The sequence below is a fragment of the Nelumbo nucifera genome, chromosome 4 (genome assembly GCF_055504915.1).
Source record: "Nelumbo nucifera cultivar China Antique chromosome 4, China Antique-T2T, whole genome shotgun sequence".
NCBI classification, from domain to species: Eukaryota; Viridiplantae; Streptophyta; class Magnoliopsida; order Proteales; family Nelumbonaceae; genus Nelumbo; species Nelumbo nucifera.
In genome coordinates this window covers 25,478,330-25,488,146 of record NC_142652.1, presented here as the reverse complement: position 1 = coordinate 25,488,146, position 9,817 = coordinate 25,478,330, and positions in this window count along the sequence as shown.

Sequence of the window (9,817 nt, the reverse complement as noted above, 5' to 3'; positions counted from 1 at the left end):
GACATTGGTCAATCAGGGCCTCAATACCATCTGGGTTCTCTTTCACGTGGGACGGGTTGGCCCTGTTCCTAGAGTGCTTGAATGCGGGTACATCCTGAGACTTGCGAGCTCAACGATCGTTAAGGAAATCGTGAAGGTCAAACACTGGTGTGGGAGAGGCGTAGCGTCGACCTCCGGCCCTCGAAGGAGGATTGTAGTGGCCAGAGTGCCCGCCGTCATCCTAATTGCTCTCTGTGTGGTGATGGTGGCAATCATGGTCCATACGATTGGCATGGGACCCTGTAGGTTTGCCTCTTTGGCTAGGGAGCCAAGAGGTCTTCAACGGGGGCTTGCTGGCCCATCGGCTGCTACTGTTGGATTCTGAGGGGTCGGCCTTCCCCTGGCCAACCAGGCATTAGCCCAACGGTGTATGAGTGAATCGTCTACTGTGTTGTTCCTAGCTCCCAACAGGGTGGTCACCCTAGGGTGGCTTCCTGTCAGATGCCCCACCTCATCTAACCGCTAGGCTAGGTTATCCATCCTGTACAAGACCAACTTGAATGGGTCTCATAACCAAGTCCTAAACATTAGGAGTGTTGTGTTGCTTATCAACCATGTTAGAAACTTGTTGGATTAAGTCATATTGTTTTTAGAGGGGAGTCTTGAAAACATTTCCAAAGACGGCACCAATTGTTGCTGCTAGATATGGGGTTGAGGGCAACAAGGTAACTTCCTTAGCTTCCAAGGCCGATGGGTCCGATCTGTAAAAGGAAGAACACACGTCAGAGGCCCCGGGTGTTATCCCAAGGGCGGAGACGTCGACGGTCAATTTAGTCAAGCACTTAGATAGGGGTCGGACTAGGCAAGAGACAAGAGCTCAGAGCTTAGTCCTTAAAAGCCAAGAGTAGTAATGTGTCTGAATGAATCTTTACCTTGAAGTGAGTGCCCCCTTTTATATCTAACATTGCCTTAGGAGTGGTTGGAAGTAGTTGGGGATGTGTGGCTAGGATTTGATCTGGTCGACGCCACATGGCACGATTTGAGGCCTATCGAGTTCCCCTACTACATTAGTCTATAATTTTCAGTACAAGATCTCGAGTCACATCCCAGTGAACAAAAGAGAGAAAACCTATGAAGTTAAAAGCTTAAAAAAGCATACTTGAGCGCTCACATTCAACAAACCAAAAGAACACTTAACAAAATAAAATGAAGCCTCATGACTTTTCCTCACAAACAAGAATTGATTAATGCAAAAAAAGAAAGCCTTTCCGTTGGCCCATGAACTCCGCTCTCTAAGAGAGGAGTCTCGACACTCAATACTGAGAGCAAGTGATGTAGAGAGAGAGAGAGAAGGGGTTTATGCTTGAGTGCTTTACAGATAGGCAAACGAGTGGAAAAAGAGAACATATTCTGAAAAATTTTCTTAATCTCGTTTCGCCTCCTCATAGTTTTTTCCGGATTTCTCCTCTCCTTCGGCCTTTGACGCTACTAAGATTAATTGTATCTAGTAAGCTATTGTCATTTCTCTCTCAATAGACATATGGGTTTTATTTTCCCTGCCGAATAGGAAACCCCTGTACTCAAAGGAAAGGAAAAATTGCAAAAGCGAGACAATGTGGGTGTTGTCGGAATGATACCAGTGAGGGAGATGAAAATGGAGATAGAGGTGGAGTGGATTTAGATAATTTATCAAAAAGGGTATTTTAGAAAATTTTGGAAAATATATCAATCACATGATGTCACACGTGATGGAGTATAACAAAACGTTAACGACAAAGTAGGTTTTAGATTATTGTCATAAAACTTGGGTACTTTAAGACAATATGTAAATAGTAAGGTTGTATTTGGTTTAAAGGAAAAAGTAGGGAAATGAAGGAAAAGGTAAGGAAACCTTTACAAAACTTGTATAGTTTTCCCTACCTTTCCCTTACTTTCCCTACCTTTTCCTTCAAACCAAACATAACCTAAGGGTAGAGTTAGTCAATTTCCTAAACCATAAGGGTACTTTAAGAAATTTGGTCAAAAAAAGCATGTTCTTTAAATACTTGATTTTTAATAAATATAATATATAGTTTAAAACTTTATTGATTATTGAGTAACTTAATATGTAGATTATCACAATATGGTTCAAAACTTATAAGTTAGATTTAAATTTTATAAGTATTACCTTTACATTACTTATTGTACACATTCAAATATTAAATGAAAACAAATAATCAAAAAGTATTTTGGGGTTTATTTCAAGGCGGATTCCACCAAGGTCTATTCGAATAGGGTAAACCCCTAGACCCTAGAACCTGCCTGGGTGGAAATCGGTTCCAAGAATTTGGAACCAGACCCTCCCCTTTAACTGATTGGGTAGGATTAGTTCAAGGCTGGTTTGTGGTACCATTTGGTTCCGAGTAGAACCTAGCCATTTGCTCACCCTAGGTATTATTAAAAATAAATTTAAAAATTAAATTATGATATAAAATATTTTAGACTAAGAAATAAGAAAATTTATATATATATATATATATGTATGGTCAGGTCATTTGATTTTGGTTGATTTACAAATGACCAAAACAGAACTTATCCAACATTGTCAAATTGGTAAATTATTGCACCAAAGCTGACTGGAAATACTAGAAAACCAACCAACTCGGATCAAGCTGGTCAGGTTGGTCGGTTTCATCAATTTGATGAACAATCCTAGTTAAAATTAATTGTTGTTAATTTTGTATTATAACAAATTTACTAAAGACATTATATAAAACATAAATAATTATTAATTACTTAAAATATAAAAAATATAAAACAATTATATACTCTTATATGTTAATTACTTAAAATGTAAAAAATATAAAACAAGTCCTGCATTGCGCAAGTCCCCGCTAGTAATGAATAAAAGTTAAAATTTAAGATGTATATAACATAATGACCAAATAATGCATGCCTAAAACAATGCACATCCATCCTATTCTCGGTTGCAAATATAATAAGGCAGGACCGGTTTTATTTCTTCCGGGACCTGGCCATCTCCTGGTCAGGGTCGGGGAATAGCACCAACTTACGTAACGTGGGTTCAGGTCTAAATCAGGTTGGTCCTCCATTAAGAATGGGACAAAATGGACCGGCACAACCGTAAGCATTCTTTTCACAGCTCAGCTTTGCATGTTGTTGGGCTCGTAACAAGCCCAAGGTAATGAGCCCAATCATGAATTACAATGTATGGTTGGGCTTAGATTTGGCCCAGTGGAGATTAATTAGGTCCAAATTAAACATTGGGAACGTGTTTCTGTTAAAATAATGGCATACATGCAGAGCCAACAACCAACACAGCCACACTCATGAGTCATGAACCACGATCATTATAAAAACTGTTGAGCAACCCATTAAATGATAACATGAAAATTGTAGTTTATAATTATAATATTTTTCCATTATGTGGGGTGATCATTCATTTTATTAATACCTTTCTCCATAGACAAATTCAAATAGAAAAAAAAAATCATTAATCAAATAATTTAAAATGATAATGACTTTTAAGTCATATGTGATCACTGATTGTCGTGAATTTCTCATAGAAAAACGAAAGTTTCAGTAAGTCTATTATTTAAATTTCTTAAGCATACCACAACGAAATTCTTATCGTATATTTTAAAACCATCTACATATAAATATTTGTATGAATCCCTAAGGATGTGAATGGAAATTGACTCAGGGGATTCAGTCACTAAACTTAGCTAGAACCTGAAGTAATTAATGTTTATTTGAAACAATAGAAAAAAGTAATTAATGATCATAGATATTTTATTCAGATTAGTTCCCCGAAATTAAATCCAAAAGTTGAAAAACAGAATCAAGTTGGAAGCCAAAACAATGTTAGTTAGTTCTCCAAAATTAAATGAATTTAAAAAGAAAATTATAGAAATTAACTTTGATAAAAGAAAATTAAAACCCAAACAAGGTTAGGCTGCTTTTGATTGAATTTGAAAACAAAGAAAATCATCAACACTACATTGGAATCAAATCATAATCTAATTATCCAAGAAATTAGCTTTTCTCCTCCAGCCAATTGTCCTCATAATATTTTATCCCATGCATCACTCAACCACACTAACAATAATGCCCACCTTGTCCACGAGGATCTTTATTTGATATTTGGTACTATTTTTTTCTTTTTTATAAGCAAATGAATCATTAAAAAACAACAGAGAACAATCCTGAAAAAGACAACACAAACACTAGAGGGATCTTCGTGGAGTGTAGAAGACTTTCTGACGAGGGATTGGCCAGATAATGTCAGGAAATCACCAAAGAATGAATTCAAATCAGCCCCCACAAGATTGCCCCCTACAATGTTCCACAGCACATTCCCATCGGGTATTAAGAACATCTCTCGATGATAATACTAGAAATGATGATGTCATCACCGAGAGATATTTCCAATACATGGCGAGGATGTGTTGTGAGGGGCTGATTTGATCTCCCAAAGAATCAAATCAGTGAACACTTTAATGCATCTGAAATGGAAGGAGCTATTGGTCCTTGACGATTCTTGTCGAGAAAACGAGCATCCCACAATCAAGCAGTGTTGTCGTGAATTAATGTGAAGAACCGTGATCCCCTCTTGTAAACACTAGTTCAGTTTGTTGCATTATTTTCTTTCTAGTCCTAATAATTTCTGAAAGTCACCCCAGCATGAAACATCTGGCAATGATGGACAACCAGTTATTTTCAACCACTTGAGAGATGTGATGAGGACTTGTACTCTTTCCCTGGGAATAGATTCAAGCTTGGGACAGTTGATAATTTCCAACCGGCGGAGGGTATTTTTGTTGTTCTGTAATAGCCATTCCGGTAGAACTGTAAGCTCTTCACTTTTGATTATATAAAGGCCAACAAGAGACCTGAGATTGGCTACAAAGGATCCTCCTTTTAGCAATAAGGCATTGCTTGATTCAACTTAGGGCAATTCTCGGTGGTGAATTGCTCGAGGCAAGGGAAAATGGAATTAGAAGAGCAAGATGAAGAAGCTTCCTTCCACTCTACTAAATTAGGCATGTCTATCGGCCACAAGTGTTTCAACAATGGAAACAATGTTACCGTTGTTGGTCCATGATCACCACCGCGGCCTGCAACTGCATTTCTACTATTACTGTTGTTGACTACTCCATAAAACTGGATACACTTGAACTCCAATCCCTCTATGAAAAGATCCCTAAGCAACGGTAGATAGCCAAACATGGGAACATTTTCCAATCTCCTGCATCCTATTAGATAGGTTTCGACCAAATTGGGGAGGAAGGAATCGATCTCTATAATCATCCACAGAGGAAATTTAGTGCCCTTGAAGTGAGCAATTTGCAACCCCTTCAAATTTGGGTGAGGTTGCAGCCCTTTCAGTACATCATGATCATCATTATCATCATCGATAGTGTTGGTATCCAAATTACACCAGCTACTCCATACCAAATCCAATCGTTGGATATTTTGCCTGTCCTCTATATTCGCCTCCTTGGCTTCTCTTGCACTGCTCACATTCTCAAGTTTGGCAATTTCACTGTTTTGTTTTGGACAGACACCCATTCCTTTTCTTCTTTCTTTGAGTACATCAACCCTTCAAGAGCCTTTGCGGCTAAAGGTAGGCCATCACATTTCTCTACTATTTCCCTTCCTATTTCAACCAATCTTGGTGTCTCTAGTAACCCTGAAACTTCCGCAAACGTTCTATTTTTGAATATGGTCCAGCAATCTTCCCTGATAGTAATCCTAAACGATGCCTAGGAAGCGTGCCCACTAAATCAGCCACACTATGTAGTCACTATAATTTTGCTTCCCTTGGCTGCTTGGGTATTTAACAAATAATCTTTTAATAGGAAAGTTGTATTTGGAGACGGCATCCATGAAGCTCAATGACTTGTACCCTGTGGTGGCATTGAAGAGGTGGTCGATCCTCATCAAAGGAAAGTTGTCTTTGGAGCATACTCGGTTGAGGTCTGTAAAGTCAATATAGATCCGCCATTTCCCATTAACTTTCTTAACCATGACAACATTGGACAACCAGTTAGGATAGTGTACCTCTTGGATGAAGCCGACATTAAGTAGCTTGTCTACCTCCTTTCTGATGACTTTCCAATGCTCTAGTGCAAAGTTCCTCATTTTATGCCAAACTGGCCTACAACCAAGGTTCAAAGTATCGATATGATACGAGTTTCGGTTGTATCGTATTGTATCGATACATTAGAAACAATCGAAACTTTATTTTTTTAGTTTTTTTTTCACATTTTGTTTTTTTGGGAAGCTTTTAGCATGCTTTTTAGTATTAAAAAATTTGGGGTCCGAAACACATGGAAACAGGCATTTCGGACCGTATCTTTTTCAAAAGTTACGATACGATATGCCCCGTATCGGGCGTATCGTATCGATACTTTGAACCATGCCTACAGCTTGGGTCCATGCTTAGCCAGTGAATAATGACCAATGGTCAATTCCGGACATGTAAACAGCAAACCAAGCAAAGATGTCGGTATTAGATTTGAGGAAGCCTACCAGTTTGAAAAGGGTGTTTAGAGGAAGGCTGGACCCAACGTGCACCGTCTTCCTGGGCTTGACCTCGTCTAGGGGAACCGAGACGAGGCCCCCGGCTCACTGGTTCATCCTTGAGGTCGAGCCCTTCCAACGGTAGGGCTTCTTTATTCTTGCCTTTTAGTGTTGTCGCATAGCATTGTCTAGCCATCTATTGGTTACCTCGGACAACTGCAATGTTGTGCTTAGTTGGGAACTTCATGGCGATGTGGTAGGAGGAGATGGCCTCCTTGAGTGCATGAAGGTTTGGCCTCCCAATGATGGTGTTGTACAGGAGCCTATCTTCACAATTAAGAGCTTAGTCATCATGGTCACCTACCGAGGCTCTGTCCCTATTGTGACCAGTAGGGTGATTCTTCCTTATGGTTTGATGACAGCTTCGGAGAAGCTACCAGTGGCATGTCGACTGGGTGTAGCCGATTTCGTGTCAACTTCATCTTCTCGAAGGTATTGTAGAAGATGGTGTTTGTTGATGACCCACTGTCTACAAGTATCCTCTTCACCGTGTAACTAGAAATAGTCATCGACATCACCAATGCATCATCATGGGGTACCGAGGCCCCCTTCAAGTCATCGTCTGAAAAGGAGATGGCGTCGTCTATTTTTAGCTTCTTGGAAGTTGGACCTTGGATGCTAAGTTGCCTGGCGTAGGCCTTTCAGGTTGAGGTTGAGGCTCCACTCAAGGTTGTGCCCCCTATGATGACATCGACCCTAGCCAAGGTGTGATGTTGCTACTGTTGCTGTGAGGACAAGGCGCCGATGTCGCCCCCACATATTCCTTCAAGTGACCACGGTAGATGAGGGACTCGATTTCATTTTTGAGTTCGTAGCAGTCCTCGGTGTTATGGCCGGTGTCGCGGTGGTATTTTCAATATTTCTTCGGATTACCCCTCTTGGGGTTCCTCTTCATCTTTGTTGGTCACTTCATATATTCCTCCTTCCCCACTTGTACGCGGATATGCATTCGGGTGGAGTTGAGTAATGTGTACTTGCTGAAGGATGGGGCCGGTGGCTTCTTGTCTTCATTTTCGTTGTTGTGGTGGTTGTGGTTGCGGCCATTTCTATCCTTTTTCTTCTTCTCTGAAGCCCCTCGGCTAGTGTTGGCCTCATGCTCTTGGAGACGCTCTCCTACCAAGGCCTCCTCGACGGTGATGTACTTTTGTGCCTTCTTCAGGAATTCCGCTTTGTTCTTGGGCGGCGTCTTGGAAATGGACCACTTAAGGGGCCCAGGTTGGAGGTCGTTGATGGCGGCATGCATGGATACTGAGGGGTCGAGGTCTCAGACCTTGAGTTCTTCCTTCTTGAAGTGATCGATGTAGGACCAGAGGATCCCCTCGTGCTTCTGTTTGATTGACATGAGCGAGATGATGATTTTTTGGCATCGTTGGATGCTGACGAAGTGGGAGAGGAAGAGGTCAGCAAATTGCTCCCACGAGTTGATGGACCAGGGAGGGAGAGTGGAAAACCATCTACACGCTGCTCCCTTGAATGTTGCTTGGAAAGCTTGGCACGTCAGGGAATCAGAGTACACATAGAGGAGCATGAGCTTCCAAAAGCTCTCCAAGTGGTCGTCCGGGTTGGTGGTTCCATCATATGTCTCTAGTGTGGGAGCCTTGAAGTGAGGCAAGAAGGACTCCGAGGTGATGGAGTCAGTGAAGGCGTCCATCCTGGTGGACGACGGGTTCTAATTGGTGGAGGCATCACCTCAACCCTCCTGCACCTGCTGTAGCTCGTCTTTCATGGTGTCGATTTATGCCATGTAGGTCACCAATTTATCGGTCGATGGGAGCCTGGGTTTCGTTGTGGTCTTCTCTAATGTAGAACGGGTTAGCCCAGTTCCTAGAGTTTTCATATGCTAGTATGTCTTGGTTCCTTCGTGCTTGGCGATCGTTGAGGAGATTGTGGAGGTCCAATACTAGAGAGGGAGAGGCGTGACGTCGGCCTCCAGCCCTCGGAGGAGGACTATAGTGACCAGAGTGCCTGCCTTCGTCCCAGTGGCTCTCTACATGGTGGTAAAGTTCATGGTCCCAATGGTTGTCATAGGACCCTATTGGATCATCTCCCCATCCACTAGGGAGGTAGGATGTCTTTAATGGCTTGTTGGCATGTTGACTGCCGTAGGACGCTGAGGGGTTGGCTTTGCGAGGACCAAGGGGGTGCTGGACCAGTGGAGCATGAGTAGAGTGTCCATTGTACTGCCCTTGGCTCCCAACGGGGCGGCTACCTCATGGGCGGCCTCCTGTCGGATGCCCCACCTCATCCAGTCTTTTGGGTTATGTTGTCCAATCTATCAAGGACCATTCTAAATTGGTCCATGGTGACTAGGTTCTTAGTGTTTGGATTATTGTCTTTGTTTATCAGTCATTGTTGAAAGCTTAGTTGTTTTCAGTTAAGTGTTCACTTAAGGAAAATTTTAGCAACGTTCCCATAAACGACGCTAATTGTTGCTGCCAATGATGGGTTGAGGGCAACAAGGTAAATCCACTTCCTTAGCCGAGGCTGAAGTGTCCAACCTGAAAATAAGAGATCACACATCAGACGCCCTGGGTGTTATCCCAGGGGCAAAGATTCTGATAGTCAAATTAGTCAAGTGTGTAAGGGGGTTGGACAAGGTTTGAGGTGAGGACTCAGATGAGGTCACTCGAGAGCAAGAGAGCTTGAGAGCAATGATGAGCTAGATGATCTTACCAAGAGAGGGGCACCCCTATTTATACTTGACCTTGCCTTATAAGTGGTTGAAGGTGGTTGGTGATGGGCGGCCAGGATTGCATCCGGCCAATGCCACGTGCCACCATCCTAGGCCTTACCACATGTAATTTATAGAATTCTGCTCAGGAATTCTATAAATTACATTTATTGGAGAGTGATTCTTATACAATATAGAAAGCATTTGAGCAAGAAGAGGTGAGACGTTTCTCTCTCTCTCTTTTTTTTTTTAATATTTTCAATTTTTAATTTCAATGTAATGTGTTGTTCATGGATTTGGAAATTGAACAAATACTTGGTTGTTGGTTCATTTTACGCAATGCATGTTTAATCAATTCCATGTACTCTTACGATCCTTCATTTTTTCCTTATCTCTTCTTCATATTTTTTCTATCAAATAAATAAATAAATCAAAATTTAATCAATTCCATTGAAGGTGCTTTTTACTTATTTCAAATCCTTCTCTTTGTGTTTTTATCTTTCTCAGTAAATAAAAACCATTAAAGTTATATATGGTAATTTGATAATGAATTTGTGTCTGCGGTCTATGTTTGTTTATGAA